Source organism: Bos javanicus, chromosome 19 (genome assembly GCF_032452875.1).
Source record: "Bos javanicus breed banteng chromosome 19, ARS-OSU_banteng_1.0, whole genome shotgun sequence".
In the NCBI taxonomy this organism is placed as follows: Eukaryota; Metazoa; Chordata; class Mammalia; order Artiodactyla; family Bovidae; genus Bos; species Bos javanicus.
In genome coordinates this window covers 47,339,449-47,366,601 of record NC_083886.1, presented here as the reverse complement: position 1 = coordinate 47,366,601, position 27,153 = coordinate 47,339,449, and the positions used below count along the sequence as shown (strand labels likewise).

Below are 27,153 nucleotides of genomic sequence, written 5' to 3'. Positions count from 1 at the left end.
TCCCCTTGAGAAGGGAATGGCAGCCCACTCCAGTATTCTTTTTTATTTATTTGGCTGTACCTGGTCTTAGTTGCAGCATATGGGATCTAGTTCCCTGACCAGGGATTGAACCCAGGTATCCTGCATTGCGAGCTTGGAGTCTTAGCCACTGGACCACCAGGGAAGTCCTTGCTCCTGTATTCTCGTCTGGAGAATTCCCTGGACCAGTGGAGCCTGTAGTGGGCTACAGTCCATGGGGTCCCAGAGAGTCAGACACTGCTGAGCAACTAACTCTTTCACTTACACTAGAAACTGAGATCCCACATGCCTCAGGGCAGCAAAGCCCGCGTGCCATAACTAGAGAAGCCCGCATGCCGCAGTGAACACCCAGCACAATGGAAAATAAAGACAAGTCAGAGTTCTAGAGCATCTGTGAGAGGCTACTCGACATAAGCAGAAAATAGAACCCAGAGGAGGATGTTCTCTGAAAGTAAAATGAAGTAGCTCTTCTGAGTCTCCGGACAGACGCTGAGTATGAGAAGGCAAGCCTCTTTGGGTGGGACCTGTCTGGGTCACTTGTGAACAGATGAGGAATCTGGGAGGTAACCCACCCAAGGTCACACAGCCGGGAAGAGGCGATGCCAGGGTTCAAAGCCTGTGTCCTGACAGAGCACTCAGCAACCCCACTGCCGGCTCTTCCAGCCAGGACCATCAGGCCTCGTTTCCCATCGTAGCCGCACAGGTCTGGGGTGTGGAAGCAGCACTTGTCCAGGGCTCACACTCCGAAGCTGTGACCTAGTCACTCCTCCCAGCCTCCCGCATGTCACCCAGTGACCCCGAGCTCCTTTCCTGCTCCGACATTTTATTCTAAGTGGATAGATTAGGTCTGTGTCCTCTGTCTCGGGAGCCCTGGGAGGGTTGGTCACAGGACAGCAGGGGTCTCTAGCCCAGGCCTGGCTGAGGGGCGGGGGGCCCTGTCATCCTAGTGGAGGGTCTGTACACTCAGCCCTGCCTCCCTCCTTTCCCACCGTCACTGATGCCTGGCGTCTTCCTCTGTGAGATCCAAGGGCAGAATGACTTCTCTGGGAGAAGTGGGCAAAGAACACATAAACCAGCTGACAAATGGTACAGCTGCACGTCAAAGACAGCAGACTGGAAAGACAAAAATAAGCATAACCCTAGGTGGGTACACAACCCAGACGAGCTGTGGTCACCGCCCCCTCACAGATCCCTATAATCTGAGAGGCGCGCAGACAGGAAAGGAAACACCCAAGAGCTGCTGTCCTAAGGCCGTGCTCTGCTTTCTTATTCTTCTAAATCAACCAATCTCTTTCTCAATCTCTCTGATCTCCTCCGTTCTGTTTTCCCAGGCAGTGATCCAGAGGTGCTGGGGTGGAAGGTAAGGAAGAAATTTTAGAGTGGCAGCACCAAAGTTGAGCTAAACCAGGAAATGAAAATAGGCCCCTTTTTTAGGGCCCCTTGGAAAAGCACAGCCACCTGACAAGAGAGAGCAAGACCCAGACGGTCCTGGAGTCTCTCCGTGTCATTTTGTAGCTGGTAAATTGAGTCCCGTGATGGGGAAGGGGCTTGTTGAGCTGTTCATGGTGTCTGGTCCTACAGGATCACCCCCCTCACCAGACCCAATGGGGGCTTGGGGGGCAGTTGGAGAGGTCCGGAAAAGGCAGAAGAGTGTCTGCAGGGCTGAGGGGGAGACAGAGGAACAAAGGGGACAGAGCAGGTGATGAGAGGCTAAAGGCGAAGACAGGAGAGGGGAAGGGGCCGAAGGCAAAGGGATGTAGGAACCCCCTGAATCAAATATGACTGCTGCAGTCCAGTCTTTTTTTTAAAAAAAAACAATTCTCAACTTTTCAGTTCAGTTCAGTTCAGTCGCTCAGTCATGTCTGACTCTTTGTGACCCCATGAACCGCAGCACGCCATGCCTCCCTGTCCATCACCAACTCCCAGAGTTTACCCAAACCCATGTCCATCGAGTTGGTGATGCCATCCAACCATCTCATCCTCTGTCGTCCCCTTCTCCTCCTGCCCTCAATCTTTCCCAGCATCAAGGTCTTTTCAAATGAGTCAGCTCTCCGCATCGGGTGGCCAAAGTATTGGAGTTTCAGCTTCAACATAGTCCTTCCAATGAACACTCAGGACTCATCTCCTTTAGGATGGACTGGTTGGATCTCCTTGCAGTCCAAGGGACTCTCAAGAGTCTTCTCCAAGACCACAGTTCAAAAGCATCAATTTTTCGGCGCTCAGCTTTCTTTATAGTCCAACTCTCACATCCATACATGACCACTGGAAAAACCATAGTCTTGACTAGATGGACCTTTGTTGGCAAAGTAATGTCTCTGCTTTTTAATATGCTGTCTAGGTTGGTCATAACTTTCCTTCCAAGGAGTAATCATCTTTTAATTTCATGGCTGCAGTCACCATCTGCAGTGATTTTGGAGCCCAGAAAAATGAAGTCAGCCACTGTTTCCACTGTTTCCCCATCTATTTGCCATGAAGTAATGGGTCTGGATGCCATGATCTTAGTTTTCTGAATGTTGAGCTTTAAGTCAACTTTTTCACTCTCCTCTTTCACTTTCCTTAAGAGACTCTTTAGCTCTTCTTCACTTTCTGCCATAAGGGTGGTGTCATCTGCATCAGATCAGATCAGATCAGATCAGTCGCTCAGTCGTGTCCGACTCTTTGCAACCCCATGAATCGCAGCACGCCAGGCCTCCCTGTCCATCACCAACTCCCGGAGTTTACTGAGACTCATGTCCATCGAGTCAATGATGCCATCCAGCCATCTCATCCTCTGTCGTCCCCTTCTCCTCTTGCCCCCAATCCCTCCCAGCATCAGAGTCTTTTCCAATGAGTCAACTCTTCGCATGAGGTGGCCAAAGTACTGGAGTTTCAGCTTTAGCATCATTCCTTCCAAAGAAATCCCAGGGCTGATCTTCAGAATGGACTGGTCATCTGCATATCTGATGTTATTGATATTTCTCCCGGCAATCTTGATTCCAGCTTGTGCTTCTTCCAGCCCAGCGTTTCTCATCATGTACTCTGCATATAAGTTAAATAAGCAGGGTGACTTTTAGGTTGAGCTTTTTTTTTTAAATCACCTATCTGTTGAGCTCTTCCTGTGAATGAGGCACAGTGCTTGCTTTTTAAAAATAATTAATTATTTTGCCTGTGCTGGGTCTTCATTGCTGTGTGGACTTCTCTCTAGAGGCAGTGAGCAGGAGTTACTCTCTACTTGCGGTGCACAGGCTTCTCACTGTGGGTGCTTCTGTTGGGGAGGACAGGCTCTAGGGCAGGCAGGCTTCAGCAGTTGTGGGTCATGGGCTCTAGAGCACAGGCTCAATAATTATGGCACATGGGTTTAGTTGCTCTTTGGAACAATCCAATTCGTGTCTCCTGCATCGGCAGGTGAATTCTTTACTACTGAGCCACCAGGAAAACTGCAACTCAGTCTTTTTTTTCTGATTGAAGTAAAATCCACACAACACACAAGTCATTTTTACTTTTTTTTTCTTTGTGGCCACACTTTACAGCATGTGGATCTTAGTTCCCTGACCAGGGATTGAACCTGCACCCTGCTCCAGTAGAAGCTTGGAGTCTTAACCACTGGACCATCATGGAAGTCTGCACAAGTCATCATTTTAAAGTGAACAACCATCACCTCTATCTCATTCTGAAACACTTTCGTCACCCCAGAAAGAAACCCTGTGTCCATTAAGCACTTCCTCATCCTCTTCCTCCCCCTATGCCCGCCAACTACTAATCTACTTTGTCTCTGTGGATTTATCAGTTTTGGAGATTACACATAAATGGAATCATCTAATGTTTGGGCTTTTGTGTCTTGCTTCCTTCGCTTAGTGTAATGTCTTCAGGATTCACTCGCGTTGTAGCATGAGTCAGGACTTCATTCCTCGAATGATATTTCATTGTATGAATGCACCACATTTTGCTTATCCATGTGTCCAATGATGATCACCCACAGTCTTTTAAGTTTGGAAACAAGATAATATAGAGCTTTTTTTTAGTATGACATTTGTCTGATAATGGTAAAACCGGGGTGGAGGAGAGGAAAGGTGAAGACAGGAAGGGATGGGATGGTGGAAGAGGGGATGACAAGGACCCTCAAATAAACTTCAACTTCTTCCTCATTTTGCCAAGGCTTCCCCTGGCCCCTCAACTCTCAAGGGCACAGGGATGTGCAGGTGAGACCTCGGGTCCCTTTTGCTCCCGAGGAACAGAGCTTTCCCAGGCTGCAAGATGGATAAATTTTCCACTTGGTAGAGTTCATGTGCTCTGCGTGCTGAGCTCTGCTTAGCTGCAGAGGCAGCTTTGTTTTTATCATTCCAGGCCACCCTCTGAGGCATCCAGAAGCAGATGAGGGAACCCCAGGCACCCAGCCCAGCTCAGAGGTGAGCCTAGCTCAGATGCTTCCCCTGAAGCATCACCAGGGGACCCTGCTCACTATTTGAAGTACACCTGCCATTTTCCTGGACACTTTCCCATGACAGAACATTTAGGCTCACCACAAACCTGTGAGATGGGCAGGATGCAAACCCCAGCCAAGTAAAGGGCCCCAAGAGCCTAAGTGACTTGCCTGAGAACACCAGGGAAGCCTGGGACTTGACTTCCCTCTGGAATATAGATTTCTGGCAGTTCAGATGCCTCTCTCTGTTTTCGGTCCCAGGCCTTTGCTCCTACCCAGGTCTCCCAGGGGTCTGCGGGTTTCAACTGACCTGGGGGCGTATCTCCCTGAAGGAGATGAAGACCAAATAGCCTTCCTATGCCTACTGCCATTCTTCCCATTCCTTCTAATCGTCTTACCCACAGCAATGCATTCTGATTCTAGAAAGCTCCTCAAGTGAGCCAGGGCAACAGGGGACACCGTTGCTGGCTTTGGAATATGAACACATCTGTTTATTCGAGTCTGCGACTCTAAGCCAGTCGCAGAGGCTTCAGAGGAAGGGAGGAAACAGGGGAGAGAGAGAAATGGAATCTCTGTAATACAACAGTCCCACAAGAGGAATTGTTCTCCCCACTTTCTGATGAGGAAACAGGTTCAGAGAGGTTCAGGAACCTGCGGAGGGTCACACAGCTAATAAGAGGCAGAGTAGGATAGGATTTGAACTCTGATCTTCTGATGCTAAACCCATCTTTTAGATACTGTATCATATTATCGCCTTCCCAACAAAGAGTTTAAAAACAGCCCTTTTCTCCTCTGCTTACCCATGGAAATGATCTTGTCCCGGCTGGATGAAATTAAGACTCAAGGAGGGAAGAAAAAAGCCTGTGTCAGGGGCTGGTCCCGTACCCTGGCTCACTGGGCTCCATGCAGGGTGCACTGTCCTTGCAGTCCACACCTAGGAGGAGCTTTTTTTTGTTCCCAAGAGTCCCCCTCCCTGGAGGTGCCAGGTGGGCTGTGTCCGGCGTGGCTGCAGCCCTCACTAGGGGGCAGCACGTGTCAGGGCCATGGTGCCCGCTTGCTGCAGCCCAGCCGGCCGCCCAGCTTCTCCGGGAGGCAGCACCGCAGGCTCCTAGCCGCGGCCGGCGTGACTCAGCGGAATCACTGCCACCAGGTCCAGTAGCGCCATCCAAAAAAAGGACAATCGCCCTTAGACCCCTCAGATAAAAAACGCAACTGGAATTCCAGAGTAGTGATATTGGACAACTTTGGGACTATACAGGAATCACTGAATTATGCACTTCAAAGGGTGGATTTTATGGCATGTGACATATCTCGGTAAAGCTGTTACAAAAAACAAACACCCTGAATGGAGCTCTCCGATAGTGGAAGATCAAGTAGGGAGAAATCTAAAAATAACCTTAAAATGAACTTGTTTCTCCAAGGTTATTTTTAGCCTCTGTGTCCCCTCTTTCCTTTGCTCTGGTCCCTTTTCTGCCCCTTCATGAATCTGCTGCGTGTTCTGGTGGAAAACAGGATTCCTCATAACGACAGGAGCCCTGTTTCAAGCATTTTCAAGTATTGGCTCATTTACTTCACACAACTGCCTCTATTATTACATCTACTTCTACAGGTGGGGTAAACCGAGGCACAGAGAGGTTGAGTAACTGGGCCAAGGTTACACGGCAGACGTGTAATGGGGTCACGGCTCTGGTGCCAAGCAGCCTGGCCCCAGAAGACCTTGTGAAGCCAACTGACAACAGTGATTCAATCAGGCAGTGACAGAGATAACCCATTTTAGCAACATCAGGATCTGCTCAACTGAGCAAAAGCTTTTCTTTTGAAAACTTTCTCTTTTATTTGCATTCTATTTTTTAAAAAATATTTATTTGGCCATGCTGCATCTTGGTAGCAGCACATGGGATCTTCAGTTGCAGCAAATGGGATCTAGTTCCCTGACCAGGGATTGAACCCAAGCCCTCTGCATTGGGAGTGCAGAGTCTTAGCCACTGGACTACCCAGTAACCCACTACACTTTATTCTTTAATGCTTATGGTCCAATTGTTTTACTTTAAGATATTTACATTTAAGATGAGTGAAGGGCAGGCATAGTAGTCCCCTTGGGAGAGGTGAAGTCTGGGCTCCAGGTCAGCAGGAAATCCCTCTGCTTAGGAAGTGGGAAGCCAACTGCATGAAAGAAAGAGAAGAGTCTCTGGGGTTCAAGTAAACACTGGGCTGGCACGTGGCAGCTCTGATGCTTCAGATGCTCTTCCCTGACAGCTGGTCCCAACTGGGAGCGGCGTCTCTGGGTTGCTCCCCTCCTCTCACGCCCCCGGCAGACAGGTGGCATCTAGCGCCCCCGCAGCACAGGGAAGTTCTCAGAAGACTTGCCGGAGGGAACACAGCCTGGCAAACCTCAAAGGAACTCTAAAGTGTGAGCTGTGCTCACGTCCCTTCACAGGGTACCAGAGAATCTTCTAGAACCAAATCTGACCAATACCACCGATAATGATAATTCCTGGATTTCAAGCAGAATCGCCAAATTAAGTGGAGAGAAGATGGAGAGGCAAGACTTAGGCTTCCAGAGAGAGGAAAGACTTAGGTTGGTGAGAAGAAACTGGAATAATTCCGGGCCTCAATCCAAAGAGAACAATCAACGATTGTACGAAAGCATGAATGAAGCTGCTTTCTGGGGGGTGGTGCTGCCGTGCACACACAATGTGTCATGGCTGATGTCAGCTGGCTCATGTCCACCACTCAGAAAATCCACAGATTGTGTTGGAGAGGACAATTCTGGTCTTAAGCTCAAGGTTTCTGTTTTCTTTTTTTCAACTCCTTTGTAACTGCTGGTGTAGCTAAACAGTGCTGTAGCGTCTATTAGGGTGATACCGCATGCTTGGGTGGGCTTTGTTTTCAGAACTGCAGTAGTTTTCCCTCCAAGCCCCTTTCTGATAAATTACTGATCAGTTAGCCTTCAGTGAGGACACCGCTGCCACATGTGGAGGTGGCCTCTGCACCTGTCCCATTCAGGGGCTGCCAGCGGCCCTGGTCACCACTTTCATTTCGAGATGAATCCCCTGAACTCAGAGCACCAAATGGATAAAAAGGAATCTCTTCTGATGTCAAAGCCAAGAAAATCAGAGCAAAAAAATTACTTCCCTCCCTCCTTGGGCAAGCCACCCTTAATTGAGAGAGAGAGAGGAGAGAATTTGTTTTATAAAAGTGATTCATGCCATGCTGTGCTCAAGCCCTTCAGTCATGTCTGACTCTTTGAGACCCCATGGACTGTAGCCCACCAGGCTCCTTTGTCCATGAGATTCTCCAGGCAAGAATACTGGAGTGGGTTGCCATGCTCTCCTCCAGGGGATCTTCCCAACCCAGGGATCGAACCCATGGCTCCTATGTCTCCTGCACTGCAGGCAGATTCTTTACCACTGAGCCACCAGGAAACCCCAGAGTGATTCATAGTCATTATTAAAAAGTCAAATACAAAAACGTGAAAAAAGGAAAGCAAAATAACCACTGTTAACATTCTAGGGAGCTTCCTTGCAAACACCTCTCCTATATAAAGATAGAATTTTCCCTAAATGAGACCATATTATACCAGTAGTTCTGTAGCCTACTTTATTTGCTTAATAAATATGCTGATATTAATAAGCTTTATCTTAATTTCTGATTGATCTCCAATGAATACAATTTCTAGCTTTGCTGTTGTATCTCTGCCTTCCAGCTCTGACAGGCAGCAAGTGGTTCATGACCCAACAGAAGATTACACTTAAAAAGTGCTGGGGTGGGGGGGCCTTTGAAATCCCCCCACCGTTTTTTAGCCACCCATAATCTTCCCATTTATTAAAGGGATACTGTTAACACATATTATATCCCATTAGTGCTCACAACACTAATGAAGGGAGAGTATATTATTATCTTATTTTCCCCATTTTATATACTGATGCTCAGTAGCCCAGGCTGAGGGAGGGCACGTCATGGCTTTGAATCTGCAGTCTCAGCCTCCAGTCTGACACAGGGTGTCAGAAAATCACGAAGCCCCACTCCAAAGCTGTGAAGAAAGAGGAGCCATTCTAACCACACCTCTGTCACATACATGGGTCATCTTAGCCCCATTTTGAAGCCAGGGAAACTGAGGCACAGAGAGGCCCAAGTGGACTTACAGGTCATGCTAGAGTTGGGGACAGAGTCTGGTGTGCAGTGATTTGCTGGGAAGCTCAGCGTAGGGATGGGAAGTCGCTGGGAAAGAACGCTGGGTGGAGAGATGTCACAGATGTGAGGACACGGCTGTATCCGATGATGAATGGACCCCTGAGGTCAGGATCTTGCCTCAGCGGCACATCAGGAGCTAGGAGGCCTCTCAGAGGCACCTCGGGCCATTTGCCAAAGAGCATTATGGGTTCTCAGAAGCACCTGCCCCTCATCAGCCATTCTTGGGACTGATGAATAGCACTTAGGCTGCCTCCTCTCAAGGCCCTTTGAGAGCACTGCATGGCCTCCCCCTCACAGCAGGGTCTGGGGAGGCACCCTCCATCTGGCACCCAAGGTGAGCTTGGAGGGTCCCTGGATTCGCTTCCCCTTGGCCCTGGGGCTCTCCCATGAAACGGGTCTCATGATCCTGCAGCGACCCCTTTAGAGGCCGCTCAGCCCTAACTCCCCTCAAGGAATGCACCGAGTCCAGCTCGTCAGCTGCATGAATCGCTGGACTCCTTGAGCCCTTGCTTTGGGCTCTAACCAAGGTGTGGGCGTGCATGTGCATGCTCAATTGCTAAGTCGTGTCCAACTCTGCGACCCTGTGGACTGTAGCCTGTCACGCTTCTCTGTCCATGGGATTTCCAGGCAAGAATACTGGAGTGAGTTGCCATTTCCTCCTCCAGGGGATCTTCTCGACCTAGGGATCGAACACGAGTCTCCTGCCTTGGCAGGCAGAGTCTTTACCACTGAGCCACCTGGGAAGTCCCAAGATGTAGGCACTGGCTCCATATCTTCCCTTGAGGAATTGGACCCTTGCTCCCGATTCAGATGGATGTGGGTAGAAAGGACACGTGGTGTGGAGTCCAAAGCACTGGGTTCAAGGCATAATAGGGACCACTCTCTGGCTGGTCGATGCTGGGCCAGTCACTTGACCTCTCTGAACCACAGATTCTTCATTTGTAACCTGGGCATGAGAACACCTGTGTCACAGGATGGCTGTGAGGGTCACTGGAAAAATGCATGTGAGAGCATTTGAACCATGATGCATCTACACTGATGTTCGGTACCATTTTCATGACACGTGGGTTTTGAGCAAGGGGAAGATATCTGAGGTTGGGGAAGTGAAGGCCCAACCTGAAGGGATAAAAACTGGGGTCAATACAAGAGCCTTTGTGCTTCTGCCCTGAAGGAGGAAGAGGAACAGCATGAAGGTGTGAGAGGCAGCTCTGGGTCAGCCCCGGGAGAGGAGGAGACTGAGGGTCTCAGAGGGTCTCAGAGGTAATGGAATGAAGGTGTTAGGGAAGAACTGGGGAGTCTCCGCTCCCTGCCCCTCCCAGCGCTGGCGCCTGGAGCACGAGAAGACAAGGGAGATGGTGGGGAGGTGGTGCCAAGGAGATGATGCGGGAGGTGATGCTGGGGAGGTGATGCAGGGAGAGACGAACCATCTGCACCAGGCTCGGCAGCGAGGGAGGCGGGGCTTTGAGAGGCCATCTGGAATGACTAGAAACTGGCTTTTTTGCCAAAACATTTCATTAGATGGAACAACAGGGAAGAAATGGAGGGGTAAGAAAGTGAGGATGGGAAGGCGATCATTCTGAGGATGTTTTCATTTCTATTTTTTGAGTCTGAGGACACACCCTGAAGAACTCGGGGCACAGAGAGATGGCGGAGACTGTCTCTAATCAGCACTGTCCCTCAGTAATGAGCAACCTGAACTCAGCACGGCTTGAAAGACGGAAAATAAACGGTGTCCTCTGAACACATGTAAGATATGCCACCAAGTCAAGAACACTGTCCCTGAAATCACTCCTTGACAGAGGTGCCCACATGGCATCAGGGCCGGACTTAATGACAGGGCAGTGTCGGGGCAGGGAGTGCACACACACTGGGGCCAGGCTGTCTGGGTTCCCAGCTGGGTGACCTTGGGTAAGTCACTCAACCTCTCAGAGCCTCCTCTGCCTCATCTATAAAATGTGGGGATTAACCGAGCTGATTTATATCAAGCGCTTAGAACCATCACCAGCTAACAGTAAACGTGATCGAAGTGCCAGCCGTGGTTATTATCATGACAACCTTATCGCCTATTATCTGAGCCCAACCTTTCTGTGTCCTGTTTGCATTTTCAGACTAAACAGCATCTCAGGGCTCAGAGCCCCACCCCACTTTGGATCCAACAGCACGTGGTGCCCCCTTGGCCGTCCTAAGGCAGCCTCTGGCCAGGCAGGGCAGATGGTGTGCCCAGTGAGATCATTCCCGGATCCCGTGACGCCTGGACACCGGGCCAAAACCGTGTCCCAGGGCACCCTGTGTGAAGCTGACCCCTGTGTGAGGAGGACGGACAGGGGAGAAACAGACACACTGGCATAGAGAGCACTCCCTCCTTATCACCAAGCGGAAAGAGCCGTTGTGGAAATGTGCACGCACAGAATGTTTATAAATAAGAAAATAGCGCAGATAGGCATATGTGCAAACCAGAAATCATAAAGGAGTATATGCTCTGGGAAGGGAGGTGGAATCAGGGAGGCTTTCTCTTGTTGTATACAGTTTGGTTTTATTATACTGTTTTCTAGACATGTATTGTTTTAAATCTGATTGAAGGCAATAAATACATTCTCCTTTTGGCAAAACAAAGCACCCTGTGACAAAGTCAAGGGATTGTCCCACAGTGTGCTGCTCCTTTAAAAAATATATTTATTATTTTTAAAAACATATTTATTTATGAGGCTGTGCCAGGTCTTAGTTGCCTAACCAGGGATTGAACCCAGGCCCCCTGCATTGGGAGTGAGGAATCTTAGCCACTGGACCACCAGAGAAGTCCCTGTGCTACTCCTTTTATTCACAAATCACAAATGCCTGTAGCCACCGGCATGGCTGATGGCTCAAGGTGAATAAGAGGCTTAACACTGATTCTAGGCATCAGTGTGATGCGATTAATCACATCTGTGATCAGTCACAAAGTCAGAGGCTGCCTAGGGGGACACTGTGTGGGGTGTTCTTACCTGGGGCCAGAGAACCGCCTCCAGAGGGGCCTGATGAGGGGTGAGGGCACTGGGGAAGGCCTAGAGAGCCAGTGGGGGCCCCTGGATGGGAAGCTTCACACACTGGAAGGAAAGTCATGACACGAAGAGACAGGCTTCGCTAGCAGCTGACATGCAGTCTCTCAGGTACACATTTCATGCAGAGAGCCAGGGACACCTGGACACAGCACTCTGACGTCACAAACCCTTGCCTATCACAAGCATAATTCTCTGAGATCTAGTGACACGTCTGAACATGCTGGGGAGCTGTAGCTGTTGATGTATTAACATCTGCTGCTGTTTAGTCACTAAGTTGGGTCTGACTCTTTCGACCCCATGGACTGTAGCCCGCCAGGCTCCTCTGACCATGATTCCCCAGGCAAGAATACTGGAGTGGGTTGCCATTTCCTTCTCCAGGGGATTTTCCCGACCCAGGGATTGAACCTGTGTCTCCTGCATTGGCAGGTAGATTCTTTACTGCTGAGGCACCCGGGGAAGCCTGTATTTTTGTCTACCTTGTTCCAAAAGGAGATCTAGAGAAGCAGGGAGGTGAGGAGTCCCACCAAAGCTGAACTTACAGCCTTTACGAGCCCTAGAAAACAACTTTCAAATGCAATGTGTGAGTAAGTGTCCATGGCTACCTAAGAATACAAAAATAAAGGCTCTTTAGATAAAGGGGGAAACCAGGCAATTTTGCCACATCTATTAAGGTTGGGAAAGTAGTTCCAATATTTGTCAATAAAGCTTCTCATTGAAATTAAAATAAGAAAATGAAAATATTATCCAGCATGGGACCCTGGGGCATGCTCTCTTATTTGGATAAAATAACTGTGCTTGACAAAGTGGAGTACAGTGGAAAACAGAAAGTTGTATGGAGTGAAGAAATGACCTTGAAAGAAAGAATTTCAACACAGCTTTGGAACCAGAGCCAATCCAGGCGTACACATATCTGGATCAATTAAAATGGACATATGAGAAATTCAGATTGAGGAGAAACAGGCAACGAGACCAAGGTCACATATTTAAGCTCTGGCCCCCCAAGTATGTATTTCAGAAAAAGCACAGGCAGCCTTGGTTGGTTGCAAAACACCCATTATTCAACAGAAAGGCCAGGACATAGTTTCTGTTCAGAAATAGAATTACAGTCAGGGAGGGAAGACAGACAGAACAAGCATATGAGAGAGAAAAGACTGGTGAGAAAGAAGAACTAAGAACTTGGAAACAAAAGCCTTCTTGGAAAAGGAGAAAACACTACACCTGGGGGCGGAAGCTCAGGGGGCCCCTGCAGGCCTGCCAGGCATGAAGCAGAGAACAGAGCTGACTCAGAGCTGCCACCCCGCCCCCTTCTGAGTTGCACCATCAAAATCAAAATCGTACAGGAATACTAAAACCCACTGCGTTGTAACTTTAAATGGGTGGTTTTTATGGTATGTAAAATATCATCTCAATAAAGATGTTTTTAAAATATTACAGAAGAGGTTCAAAGTCAAATTAATGTTCTTTTGCTAAATATAAGAATACATTTGCCCTCTAACCTTCCCATAAGGAGGTAGAGCCCTCTACCCGATTGGGTAACAAGTGGTTCTCTCTGAGGAGCAGTCAAGATGAAGCAGCGTGTGCACACAAATCTTCTCTGCAGAGCCATCCAGCTTTGGCCCAAATCTAACCCTCTGGGGGGAGCCTGGGATAAACCATGAAGATGGCTTTGCAGTGTTTGTATGGTCTGAGAAGCTTTACCTTCTGGTGGGCAACAACCTCCCTTCCACCCTCATTCAATGGTCATGAAAGTGTAAGTTGCTCAGTTGTGTCTGACTCTTTGCAACCCCATGGACTATACAGTCCATGGAATTCTCCAGGCCAGAGTACACGGAGTGGGTAGCCTTTCTCTGGGCTTCCCTTGTGGCTCAGCTGGTAAAGAATCTGCCTGCAATGTGGGAGACCTGGGTTCGATCTCTGGGTTGGGAAGATCCCCTGGAGAAGGGAAAGACTACCCACTCCAGTATTCTGGCCTGGAGAATTCCATGGGCAAAGAGTTGGACATGACTGAGTGACTTTCAGTGGTCCTAGTCTCCATACAGGAGAAGGAAATGGCAACCCACTCCAGTGTTCTTGCCTGGAGAATCCCAGGGAAGGGGGAGCCTGGTGGGCCGCCGTCTATGGGGTCGCTCAGAGTCGGACACGACTGAAGCGACTTAGCAGCAGCAGCAGTCTCCATAGAATGAGGGGTTATGGGTGCAGAGGGGCACCAGGGAAAGCACTTGTCCAAAGGGCCCCTTCCCAGGTGGGCGGGCAGGCTGTTGGGGTGGGAGGTCAACACATCTTCACAGGGGAGCTGGAGAGTCCTCCCGTTAAAACCCAGAGCTGTAAATGCACAGCAGAAAGAGGAAAAATGAGCTTCCCTGGCAGTCCAGTGGTTAAGACTTTGCCTTCTAATGCAGGGGGTGAGGATTCAATCCCTGGTCGAGGAGCTAAGACCCCACATGCCTCACAGCCAAAAAACCAAAACATAAAACAGAAGCAGTACTGGAACAAATTCAATAAAGACTTCTAAAATGGTCCATATTAAAAAAAATTCTTAAAAAGAAGTGGGAAAATGAATAAATGAATTGCTTGCCTGGGGAAGCTGTTGTGCTACAGAGATGGAGAGTGGGTGTCTGAGGGACCCCTCCAGGTGAATGAGCCCATCCCATCCCATCTCTGCAAAGCTCAGAGTGAGCAGAAGATGAGAGAGGCAGGGTGCTCTCTCTCTTGCATGCGTGTGCGTGTGCACACACACACAGACACACACACACACACACACCCTAGGCATCTTGGGGAAACAGAAACACCACAACTCCCTCACTTGCAAAGAATTCACCACACACATCTCCCTGACCTCACCCCTGAAATTAGGCTGGAAACATGCATTCTCAAGACGTGGGTAGGAGTCTATGACCTACCTGGCCTCCTTCCACTCAACATTTGGGCTGGCCTTTCCTGTTGCACCTGTCACATCATACTCTAACTGTACCCATTTAATCTCCCCATTAGAATGAAAGCTCCTGGAGGGTGGAGACTCCTGTGCTTATTTTTTTACAACTACTGTAAATAATTCAGTGGGCTTGCCCAGTGTCTCAGTGGTAAACAATCCGCCTGCCAATGCAGGAGACTCGGGTTCAGTCCCTGGGTTGGGAAGATGCCCTGGAGGAGGAAATGGCATCCCCCTCCAGTATTCTTGCCTGGGAAATCCCATAGTCAGAGGAGCCTGGTGGGCTACAGTCCACGGGGTGGCAAAGAATCAGACACAACCGAGCGACTGAGCACAAACAACTCAGTACATAGTGCAGAGCTCAGAATGGAGTCTGGGCTCAGTCTATCTCCCCCGATGGATGGATTGAAAGCCCTCCATGTGCAGCCCTAAGTGCTGCACGTTCTCACCCTCAGGCCTTTGCTCCAGCTGCTCTCCCTGTCAGCAAAGTCCTCTCTTCTGCGACTCTTCCGCTTTGTCTGGCTAATTCCTACTCAAGCTTCAGACTCCATCAAAGCAGTCATTGCTTCTAGAAGCCCTTCCTGACTCCTTCACGTGCACCTCTCACAAACATTCACCTGGTGCTGTAATCCTCTGGGATGTTGATGCTCTTAGGATGGAAAGGCCATAGCCACCCCCTCCACCATCATGTCTTCAGCACCTGGCCTCATACCTGGCAGGAGGAAGGCCCCAGTAATGCTGCTGAACCAAGGAGTATGGGGGCAGGGAGAGGGTCCTGGTGGGATGGAGAAGGAGACAACATTAATAGATGACACTTCCCCAGCTCACAGTCAGTTGCAAATCTGAGAGTTGACCTGCTTTCTTGCGTAGGCCACCCCAGCTCCCTGGGTAACTATCTCTCACACTTCACTGGAGAGCACATTCCTCTGTGATGGAGGAAGAGACTCAAATTCTCTCCCCTCTTTGTAAACCTCAAGGGACCAAACTAAATGAGATACAACTGCCATGTCAGCAGGGTGTTAGTTAACCAAGAGTGACCTTGGGTTTTTCATCTTCGTCATCAAGGTCTCTCCTACTCTGGTTCCTTCTCTCCTGCCTCCAAAACAGATTTGTTCTTCAGGCATCTGGGGGTCCCTGCTTGACTGGGTTAGAATCGCAGAATCCTGGATTCTAAGCTTGGAATGGACCTTAAAGAAACAGCCCCACAGGGACTTCCCTGGTGGTTCAGTGGCTAAAAATCTGCTTGCCAAAGCAGGGGACGCAGGTTCGATTCCTGGTCTGGGAAGATCCCACATGACACAGAGCAACTAAGCCCATGGGCCACAACTACTGAACCGTTGAGCTCTAGAGCCTGTGTTCTGCAACAGGAGAAGCCACTGCAATGAGAAGCCAGCATACTGCAACTGAAGAGTAGCCCCTGCTTGCTGCAGCTAGAGAAAGCCCGTGAGCAACAGCAAAGGCCCAGAGCAGCCAAGAAAGAAAGAGCCCCAACTAGCACAGAGAGGTGAAGTAACTTGCTTTAAGTCTCACAGTTGGTCAGGGGTGAAGCCAGGATTCAAACCTGTCAGTAGCACATTTCACTGCAGACACCCCAAGTAAGGCAGAAACATTGTTTTCCAAGCATCAGAGCCATGCATTTGACAATACAAGTCAAGTGCAGTTTTGGTTACTTAGAAAATACCAGTGTTTTTGCCACTAAATTAGGAACTTGTGGTCTAGAGGCCATCTTTATCCCTTTCCATAGGTTCTTCTACTCTCTGTTCTCTGAGAGTCCCTACAATTCTAGGACATCTGATCTGTGCTTCCTGTCCTATGTGCTCAGTTGCTCAGTCATGTCCAACTCTTTGAGACCCCAGGGAGTGTATCCCGCCAGGCTCCTCTGTCCAAGGGATTCTCCAGGTAAGAATATTGGAGTGGGTTGCCATTTCCTCTTCCAGGGGATCTTCCCGACCTAGGGATTGAACAGGCATCTCCTGCGTTGGCAGGTGGATTCTTTTACCACTGAGCCACCTTTTGGGGAGGAGGAAAATAATCTGATTCCTCCAAGTTACACACAGGATGAACAAATATACAAGAAAATGAGTTCACTGAGATCAGAGTAAAGATCAGTAAACACCTCTTTCCACTGAAGAAAAAAAAAAGGGCACCAGAGTCTGAAACATACTCAGAGGAACCCTCGTCAATGCAGGCTGTGCACGAAATCCAGGGCTCTCTTCAGCTGTGGCCCCAGGGATGTTTTGGGAGTGGGTATCCCTGCCCTGTGACAGGGTCCAAGGATGCTCAGGATGAAGCCGCATCATACGATTCTGTTAGCAACACTTCAATTCCTCAGCTCAAGAGAAAAAACAATAGTAATTAGAAACCTCCTTGTAAAAGACCATTTGCAATTAAACAGCCCTGTGCTTTCCTTTTCATCCTGTGGCTTATTGTTCAGACAGTATTTTCCAGCAAGCCATGAAATGTTGATTGATAAGCAATATCCCAGGGACAAAGAATGTCTAAGCACCTTATACTAGTGATTTAAAGGTTAGTGCAAAAGGGCTGCAAAGGATACGATTTTATTTAGGAAAATCTAGTTTTAAAAAAGTACAATGAAACTAACGATATTACAGATATGATTCAGATTACTTGCATCTTAATTTAAATATTTATCCCATCTCTTCCAGATCTTGTTGAAAAAGATTAGTTAGTAATCTTCTATTAAGTAAAAATGTGTTTGCATTTAGTTAACATGTTAGAATGAAGGCATCTTAAAGATGTCCACCTCCACGTCCTAATCCCCTTGTTACTTTATGCAGGAAACTTTATGCAGGATTAGGGTTGCAGATGGAATTAAGGTTGCTAATCAGTTGACTTTAAGATTATTCTGGATTATCCAGGTGTAATCACAAGGGCCCATGTGAAAGATGGAGGTAGGGGAGAGGTGTCAGAGTGATGGGACTTGAGACTCAACCAGTCAAGCTGACTTTGAAGATGGAAGGGACCATGAGCCAAGGAAGTTGGAAAAGGCAAGAAATTCTGCCCTAGACCCTCCAGAAAGAAATGCAGCCTGCCATCACCTTGATTTTAGCCCCGTAACACTCCTGTCGGACCTCTGACACTTCCACAACTGTCAGATAAAATAACTGTGTTTATCTGACAGATAAAATAACTCTCAGATAAAATAACTTAGTTTAAGCCACTAAGTCTGTGGTAGTTTGTTACCGAAGCAAACAGAAAACTACCAGTTAATTTCTGTAAGTCTGCTCATTAATGTGGACCAGCACGTTCATAACAACTTGCTTCTGGGAAAACGGAGGAAAGAAATGGACATGGATGGCGCGCCCGCCATGTGGCACGCATCATGCCAGGCCCTGTGGCATGGACCTCTGCACGGTCTCCCCCACCCTCGGGCAGGCCCGCATTGACAGCTCCAGCGTGCAGCCAATGGCTCTGAACCTCCAGGAGGTTGAGGTGCTGTCTAAGGGTTCAGCTGATAAAGTGGTGGAGCCAGGCTGTGAATCAGGTTTGCTTGCCTCCAGAACACTTTCTATTTTTCTTTTGCCCATGCTGTGTGGCATCCAGGATCTTAGCTCCCAGACCAGGGACTGAACTCGAGCCCCACTGAAGTGGAAGCATGGAATCGTAACCACTGGACCATCAGGAATGTCCCAAAGAGTGCTTTCTATTTCATGGTGTCACCTTCCTTTTGACTCATGTTAAAGGGTACAGAAGCCCACAGGGCCTGCTCTGTCCGACTGTGCACATGGATGCCCCAGTGTGGTGGCCACATCCTCTCCACGTGCCCTGCGGGGCCCCTCCTCCCTTTTCTTTCCCCTGTCAGCACCCACCACCTTCCCAGAGGGAATGGGGTTGGAGACCAGGGCAGAGGTGGAGGGGGCTTCTCCCCACAGCTCTGGTCCTTCCAGAGCCCCACCCTCTGCACTGTCCATTGGAGTAGCACAGAGACAGATATAGTGAAATGGACCGTGGTCTGTGCTGCAACTGCAGGAGCAGAGTCTGACCCATAAACCATGATGACGGCCCATGGAGATGCTCTCATACCACACACATATTTACAGGCTAGGAGTGGGCGTGCGCGGAACAGGGAAGGCTCCTTTGCCACTCTGAATGGTGGACTGGATGGAAGAATGCTGGTCTCTCAAGTAGGAAGAGATGGAACCGAACCATCTCTCTGGGCGTCTCACACCCACTAGACAACCCCAAACACGCATGCGCCATGTAACCAGGTAGCTCTCGCTGCCCCTGAGCGTTCAGGTAACACACCTGAGATTTGCTCTGGGTGCAAATGTGGGTAGTTAATGATGCGAGGAGGGGAGAGCCTGTTCCAATCAAAGGACAGAATTCAGTTAATTAAGAGCAACGTCTTGTGCTTTAAAAGGCACACATTCAGACCCATCCATTAGTCTCTTCGGTTTAAGATGACTTTTAAATCAAAGCTGTCAAGCTGAGGCTGTAAGTAGCATCTATTATTAACAGACAGAGAGAAAAGTGGACTAAGTGACAGGCTCACCAGTCGTCACATGCTTGGTGGCGGATTTGGGAGCCAATTCAGACATGTCAGCTGTGTCATAAATAAAGTTTATAGCAGCTTTCAGTGTATAAAATGCATTACCGATGCTGAGCTCAGGGGCTGTGTCTATCAGCACCATGCCCATGCATGTGTACATATGCCCTGCAGTCCCAAAGGCAAACCTCTGGGCAGGAGGGTGAGTCAGGCAGGGAGAGGATGCTCTAAACAGGACAGAGCCATCCCACTGAGGCAGCCATGGGTGAGCAGTTAGGGGAAACTCAGGGACCAGGGTAGTGAGCAGATTATGAGAAAGGCAGGTACCAGCCCCCACCAGGGGGCAGAGGTGGCCCCTGCCCTTGGATATACTCAGTCTGGCCAGAGAGATACATAGGCAAATACTGAGTGACACGGGGTAATTGCAGAGCAACGCTATGGTCAACTCCACTTTTGGAATGCTGCCTCCCATGGGTGGGGGCTCCAGGATGGAAGACTTCTTGAGGTCTAGTTTGGGAGGGGAGACAAAGAGGTAAATACTGATCAAGGCCATGGGTCAGAAGAGAGAAGGCAAATTGCCTTGTGCCCCAAGAGTCTGTGATTCTATGAGCTGAGTATGGAATACGTGCCAGAGACAAAGCTGTAGCCCCCGAAAAGAGTTGGGGGTCGAGAAGGCTCAAGGAGGCTCTGGAAAGAATGTGAGCTTGAGGGACTTCTCTGGCGGTCCAGTGGTTAAGACTTTGCCTTCCAATGCAGGGGCTGAGGGTTCGATCACTGGCAGGGAGTTAAGATCCCACATGCCTCGGGGCCAAAAAACTAAAACACAAAACAGAAGCAATCTTGTAACAAATTCAATAAAGACTTTAAAAATGGTCCACATCAAAAAACACCTTTTAATAAAAGGTGAGCTTGAGCTAAGAGTTGAAGGGAAGGCCGGCTTAGAGGGACAAACTCCTTCCTTGGGGCTGGTGAGGGATAGAGACAGGGTTATTATCAGGCAAAGTGGGGGTCATCACCAGGCAAAGGGACATCATTGATCAAAGGGGTGATGCTTCAGAGACAAGACATTTTGGGGGAGTTTAGCTCTGAGAGTTGAGGCCAGAAGCCAAGTAGGAGCCAACATCAGGGGAACAGCTCCCAACAGGCTTCTCTGTGGCAGCCTTGCTAGTTGGAATTTAACAAAGAACAAAAAGCATGCATCCTGCACATTTGGCTCTGGGGAAAGTGTTGGAGCTGTTAATTCCTGCAGAGTCCAAATTCCTGCACCGCGTCTAAGTTCCAAGGGGGTGGTAAGTAGACTGCCCTGGCTGTGTGCCCACGTCTGACCCCCTTCCAGGGTGATCCCTGGATCAGAAGCAGCAGCAGGTTACATAACCAAGCCATGAGGAGCCCTTGGCCAGAACCTCCTCATTAGAAAAGGCTGCAGCAGCAAAAAGGTTTGTGAGGAAAATGAGGGGGTTGGGGCAAGAAGGAGAGGGAACAGTTGGGGTTGGGGGTTGAGAGAGGAGACAGCATCATGGCGCCTAGGAGGGGGGGCCCAGAGTCACCCCAGGGAATGGAATGCCCTTTTGAAGAGACAGTTCTCAGCACATCATTCGTTGTTAAGGTCAGCAAACCCTAGGTAATTCTTTGATGGTCCAGTGGTTAGGACTCCGTGCTCTCACTGCCAAGGGGAGGACCCAGTTTCCATCCTTGGTCAGGGAATTAAAATAGTGTAAGTTGCAGGGCATGGACAAAAATAAAGGAAACAAATAAATAAGCAGGTTGGCAAACCCTACAACAATTAGTTTTCAAATTCTGGTAAAGGGCTCCTGGGCACAGTGACCTTCCCTAGAGAGGTCAGCCCTGGGAGGCTGCCACTGCATGCAGTTATCTCCTCAATCTTGCTTACGTCTTTCCAACAAGAAAAGCAGAAAAACATGCATAATTATCTAAATAGAAGTGTGCTCTTTGTTTTTCCCAATTATTATTATTTTTTTCTTTTTTGTGTGTGCTCAGTCGTGCCTGACTCTTTGCAACCCCATGGACTGTAGCCCACCAGGCTCCTCTGTTCATGGGGTTCTCCAGGCAAGAATACTGGAGTGGGTTGCCATGCCCTCCTCCAGGGCATTTTCCTGACCCAGGGATTGAACCTGCGTCTCTTGCATCTCCTGCATTGGCAGATGGATTCTTTACCACTGAGCCACCCGGGAAGCCCTGCTTTTCCCAATTATTAACCTGTGATTGTTAAATATCTGGAAGGATCAGCAGTCCTTCTAAGAGCCTCTGAGGCTGACCGTTCTCACCCTTGGGCTCAGGGTCCATCTTCTGTCTGGTAAAGAGATGATTCCACTTTGCAGAGGAGGCAAAAGAGAAGCTGAGCAAGTTGCCCAAAGTCACCTGGCTGCTCAATAGCCAAGTAAGGCAAGACATTAGCTTCTGCCTGTGGCATTGTTTTAATTTAGTAGAGAGCTCCGTTGGCTGTACCACAGGCTCAGAAAGCAGCTGTCCATTTTCCAGAGGTTTCCAGATTGACTTTACATCGATGGAGACGTGCTCCAGCCATGCTTGCTCTGTGCTGCCTGCAATCTCTAGCCAGCGGCTGTCAGCAAGCAAAAGGCTAGGAGGCACCTATAGGACTCACATTCTCAACCATATGTCTGGTATCATCTGGGCAATTGTCCAAGAAAAGGGTTGTGTTTTTAAAAGTTAAAGTAAAACCCAAAACATAAACTACTCTGCAGAAAAGAATACATGCATCATTAGATCCAACACACCCCACTGAAATATTCTAATGAGCACCAAGGCTCATAAATTAAAGAAACAAATGAATAATGCAAAGTATAAACAACAAATAAAACCTTTCTCTGAATTCAGAATAAATCTACTGCAAGTGGCTGGAGATGATAATATTATTCCTAAGAAAAACCTGCTAGGATTTAGTTCAAGCTCATTTTGTAGCTCAATTGCTCATGTCAACCTTCTCAAACCTAACATTTTATTGCTTGTCTATTTTTTTTAAAGGAAATCCACAGGGACTGGGCTTCCCCGGTGGCTCAGTGGTATAGAATCTGCCTACAATGCAAGAGACACAGGACACACGGGTTCGATCCTGGGTTGGAAAGATCTTCCAAAGGAGGGCATGGCAACCCACTCCCGTATTCCTGCCTGGAGAATCCCATGGACAAGGTTACAGTCCATGGGGTCACAAAGAGTCAGATATGACTGAAGTGACTGAGCACACACGCACACACGCACACACATAGGGACTTCCCTAGTGGTGCAGTGGCAGACTCCTAGCTCCCAATGCAGGGGGCCTGGGGTTCGATCCGTAGTCAGGGAGCTAGATCCCACAGGCCACAACTAACAGTTCGCATGCCACAAGTAAAGATCCCACATACCGTGACTAAGACCTGGTGCAGCCAAAGAAATAAATAAATGCTTTTTTTAAAAAAGAAAAAAAAAAAAAAACCCTCAAACCACATACACACACAAAAGGAAATACACATAACAGTGAAAAGTTCCATCAGAAACACGTTAGGATGCAGAGACTCTCAGGAGCGCGAGGAGAGCTGGTCCTGTCCAGAGAGAAGCTCTAGGGACCTGGGATCTAGCAAGCGGACTAACCTTTTCTGAACACACAAGCATTGCCTCAGTTTCCTCAGTCCTTGGAGGATTGCCAGAGATGTTCTATCATCTCCCTTCAGCTCCACCAGGAGGACCAGGGCCTGGATATGATCCTGGGACCATGCCTAGGGTGGAGGGAGGGCTGCACAGGACAAGCTAGAAAAGGGTGGACTGACTGTAGAGAATTCAAAAACGATAATAAAACTGATGAGAAGTCAGCCTGCTTCCTATGAGCATCATGTGTTGGAAATCCTCAACAACATCAGTGATAACATTCTCCTCCCTGAAAAATGTCTTTATGGTCTAGGCTACGAACAACCGGTGCCAATGATCTTGAGTGTCAATAATACATATGTATGTTCAAATTCGCACATGTAAAAACCAGTTCTTCCTTGTCTTCTCCGTGGAAGTCATTTGGAGAATTCCAAGTTACTCAGTCGGCCTCAACATATTCTGAGTCGGCTCCATATGGCTGTTGGGAAGAAATCCTTAACAGTTCAGCATTTCGAGCCTGTTTCAGGAGACTTTTGCGTTTCCAACCTTAAATACGTCTGCATTTAAGCAGTAGGTTGTGAATTTGAATAGTGGTAGCACCATGATCATAAGGAAGCTGAATTATTTCAATCCTGTCATTCCATATGGCCACCTGGAGATTTTGTGTTTAAAACTGAAAACAGTGAGGGTTTCCCTGGTGGTCCAGTGGTTAAGAATCCACCTTTCAATGCAAGGAACACCAGTTTGATCCCTGGTGGGAAGATCCCACATGCCATGGAGCAACTGAGTCCATGCACCACAACTATGGAAGCTTGCATTCTAGAGCCTGTGTGTCTACAAGAGAAGCCCCCACAGTAAGAAGCCCCCACACTGCAACTAGAGAAAGCCCACGTGCGGCAACAAGACCCACCACAGACAAAAAGTAAAACGAATAAATTTCAAAAAAATAAGTAAATAAAATTGAAAACAGTGAGACTGAGTGTGAACGGCAAAGTATATTATTTTTGCTTAGTACATACAATGTTTACTCCATATGTGACATATTTTATTGAGTTTGTAGAGTATTTTTTTATGGAAATTTATTCTTTTAAAATTGTGAGTTGTAACTTTTAAAACTAAAGAATTAAGAAAATAAAGCTGTGTATCAGTGGTACGACTTAGTATTAATAGTTTTGAAAGTATAGGCAATTTTTACAGATGTCTCGCTTTTATTAAAGTTCACCTATTAGTACCAAATGATAATTTACATAAAATATCATTATATCAGGCTACAAAGAATCAAACTCATTAGATGAAAAAAATTTTTAATAAATTCTTGCGCTTTTTCCCCCCTCCATTTTTTTATACTATAGTATTCACTTTTATTTAAAAAAAATCATGGTGGGAAGTCCCTGGTGGTTCAGTGGTTAGGACTCTGCTGTCACTGCTGAGGTCCCAGGTTGAATCCCTGGTCAGGGAACTATGATCATACAAGCCATGAGGTGTGGCCAAAAAAAAAAAAAAAAAATCCTGGCATAATTATTATACGTACAGAGTTCAAAAAATATTTTAATATGTGTTTCTTTTCTGGCCATTATGGCTGCTCACTTCATGATTATTTCTGAACATAATTTTATCACATAAAGGAGGGGACAGTTAAATGGCTGGGTGTCAAGGGGCTTGGTACCTCTCTTCTGAAAAGTGGCATATGATGGTGGGCAAACCCCTTCAATCAACTAGCTCCGATCACCCACAGATCTACAAGAGAGGGAAGATTAATTTCTGCCCTAACCCTAACCCTGATGTTCCTTTCTCTAAACACCACCTTACCCAGCAGCCACAGTGACAGTGTGTTCTAGAATCTAAGGCAATGATGTGAAGGTTTGTGACGGCTTCTCAGGGCCAGGGATGAGCCATCCGAGCAGGGCCAGCAGAGGGTGATGCTCCCGGTGAGGTCTGGCCCCTGTCCAGCCCCGAAACCAGAGGCTGGCCCTCACAGCAGCCAGAGCCTGTGGTCCCTGCAGCCATGACCTACTTCCCAGTCCACCAGCTGAGAATCGGGCAGCCATGACGAAGCAAAATTAAGTGGATTTGAAGTGAGCCCAGGCTAAAAAAAAGTCTGAGCAGTGTGCAACTTTTTCTGGGGATGGGAGGCAGGTGTCATGGAGAGAGGAAGAGTTTAATTTTGGAAATTAAAAAATTAATTGGGGGGGGGTCACAGAAATAACAGGCTTTGAAGCTGAAAGATCTGGGCTCAAATCTGGTTCTGCAATTTATTGGCTGTGTGATCTTGAGCAAGTAACAGTCATTCTGAGCTTCAGCTTCCTTATCCATAATGTGGGGCATATATAACCCCACCTCTAGAGGCTGACCCAAGATGAAGCCAAACCTCTGTTTTCGGAGTACTGGGTACCATCTTAGTTCTCTCTCCTTCAGTTTTTGATGATGACATAAAATATTCTACAGATAGAACCAAAGCCTGGTAGGGCCTAGGCATCCCACTTCAGGGCTGCCTGATGATCAGGCAAAGAAACCTCTTTGAGAGTCAAGAGTATGCCAAACTTTATCCAGGAAGAAACTTTGCTTGCCAGAGGGTGGATAGCCTGCCAGTAGGGACTGAGTACCTATTACCAATTGCCCTGGGAGCCCAGACTTCAGAGCTCTGTCAGCAGCTAACAAAGGCCAGGTAATCCTGGCATTTTAAATAAACATGTGCAAACTGTGGGTCAGTCAGTCAGTTCAGTCGCTCAGTCGTGTCTGACTCTTTGTGACCCCATAAATCATAGCATGCCAGGCCTCCCTGTCCATCACCAACTCCTGTGCATTCACTCAAACTCACGTCCATCGAGTCAGTGATGCCATCCAGCCATCTCATCCTCTGTCATCCCCTTTTCCTCCTGCCCCCAATCCCTCCCAGCATCAGAGTCTTTTCCAATGAGTCAACTCTTCGCATGAGGTGGCCAAAGTACTGGAGTTTCAGCTTCAGCATCATTCCTTCCAAAGAACACCCAGGACTGATCTCCTTCAGAATGGACTAGTTGGATCTCTTTGCAGTCCAAGGGACTCTCAAGAGGGTGATCCAACACTGATCAGTGATCAGTCCAACACTGATCTCCAACACCACAGTTCAAAAGCATCAATTCTTCGGTGCTCAGCTTTCTTCACAGTCCAACTCTCACATCCATACATGACTACTGGAAAAACCATAGCCTTGACTAGACAAACCTTTGATGGCAAAGTAATGTCTCTGCTTTTTAATATAAGGATAAATCACCAGAACACTGTATACCTAGGATTAGGAGACTGGATTGCAGGTGGGAGAGAATAATAAGGAAAGAAGGAAGGTCTAAGCTGTGATTTAAAAATAATGAAGGTTTTGTTTTTGTTTTCTGGTAGAACATTTATTGAGATCTTTCTATAAACCTCTACTAAACAGGACACAAGACTAGAGGTACCGATGGCCGTTTTTACTACCATCTGAGGAAGGCTAAGACCCCGGTTTGATTCCTGGGTCAGGAAGATCCCCTTGAGAAGGGATAGGCTACCCACTCCAGTATTCTTGGGCTTCCTTGGTGGCTCAGCTGGTAAAGAATCCACCTGCAATGCAGGAGACCTGGGTTTGATCCCTGGGTTGGGAAGATCCCCTGGATAAGGGAATGGGTACCCACTCCAGTATTCTGGCCTGGAGTATTCCATGGACTGTATAGTCCATGGGGTCACAAAGAGTTGGACACAACTGAGCAACTTTCACTGCAGACTGGGGAAGGCTATTCAGAGAACGTAGAGCCAAGAGAGGGTGCGTTCCAGGTTCTTGTTGATTTCATTTGGATGACTGGATCCAGTCATACCTGTGAGATCTATCCCTGACTTTTTAAAATCTGGAAACCAATAAACTATCTTTTGTGTTTATGTCACTTTCTTTGGGCTTTAGATGTTTGCAATTAAAAGAAAAATACACCCTGGCTGAAACTTGAAATCCTCTAATGCCTCCCTCCACCTAAAGTTGGGCTTCCCAGGTAGCTCTGCTGCTGCTGCTGCTGCTGCTGCTGCTGCTGCTAAGTCACTTCAGTCATGTCCAACTCTGTGTGACCCCGTAGACGGCAGCCCACCAGGCTCCCCCGTCCCTGGGATTCTCCAGGCAAGAATACTGGAGTCTGCCAATGCAGGAGACATAAGAGATGTGGGTTTGATCCCTGGGTCAGGAAGATCCCCTAGAGAAGGGCATGACAAACCACTCCAATGTTCTTGCCTGGAGAATCCCCTGGACAGAGGAGCCTGGCAGGCTATGATTGATAGGGTGGCAAAGAGTTGGACACAACTGAAGTGACTTAGCATGCATGCAAACCTAAAGTTACCTATAGTAACTTCTTGTCTGTAGAGTGGATATAAATCACAGCCTTCTCAGTCACTGGGCCTGTCCCATGTAGATGCATAATGAAGTTTGGTTGAAATTAAATATGAAATATGATATTAACACATTATAACCTAG

At 48.0% G+C, this 27,153-nt stretch overlaps 1 protein-coding gene across 22 annotated transcripts in view; it reads right to left on the bottom strand.

Moving 5' to 3' along the window:
• Positions 1 to 27,153, bottom strand: part of MAPT (microtubule associated protein tau) — a 122,877-nt gene that overhangs the window by 61,196 nt on the left and 34,528 nt on the right. Inside the window, exon 2 of one of the 22 annotated variants that reach the window (XM_061392210.1) lies at positions 6,478 to 6,580. The exons of the other annotated variants lie outside the window; for them this stretch is intronic. The gene's annotated coding sequence lies outside the window, so the exon portion shown is untranslated. The remainder of the gene's footprint in view (positions 1 to 6,477; positions 6,581 to 27,153) is intronic. 22 annotated transcript variants of the gene reach the window in all.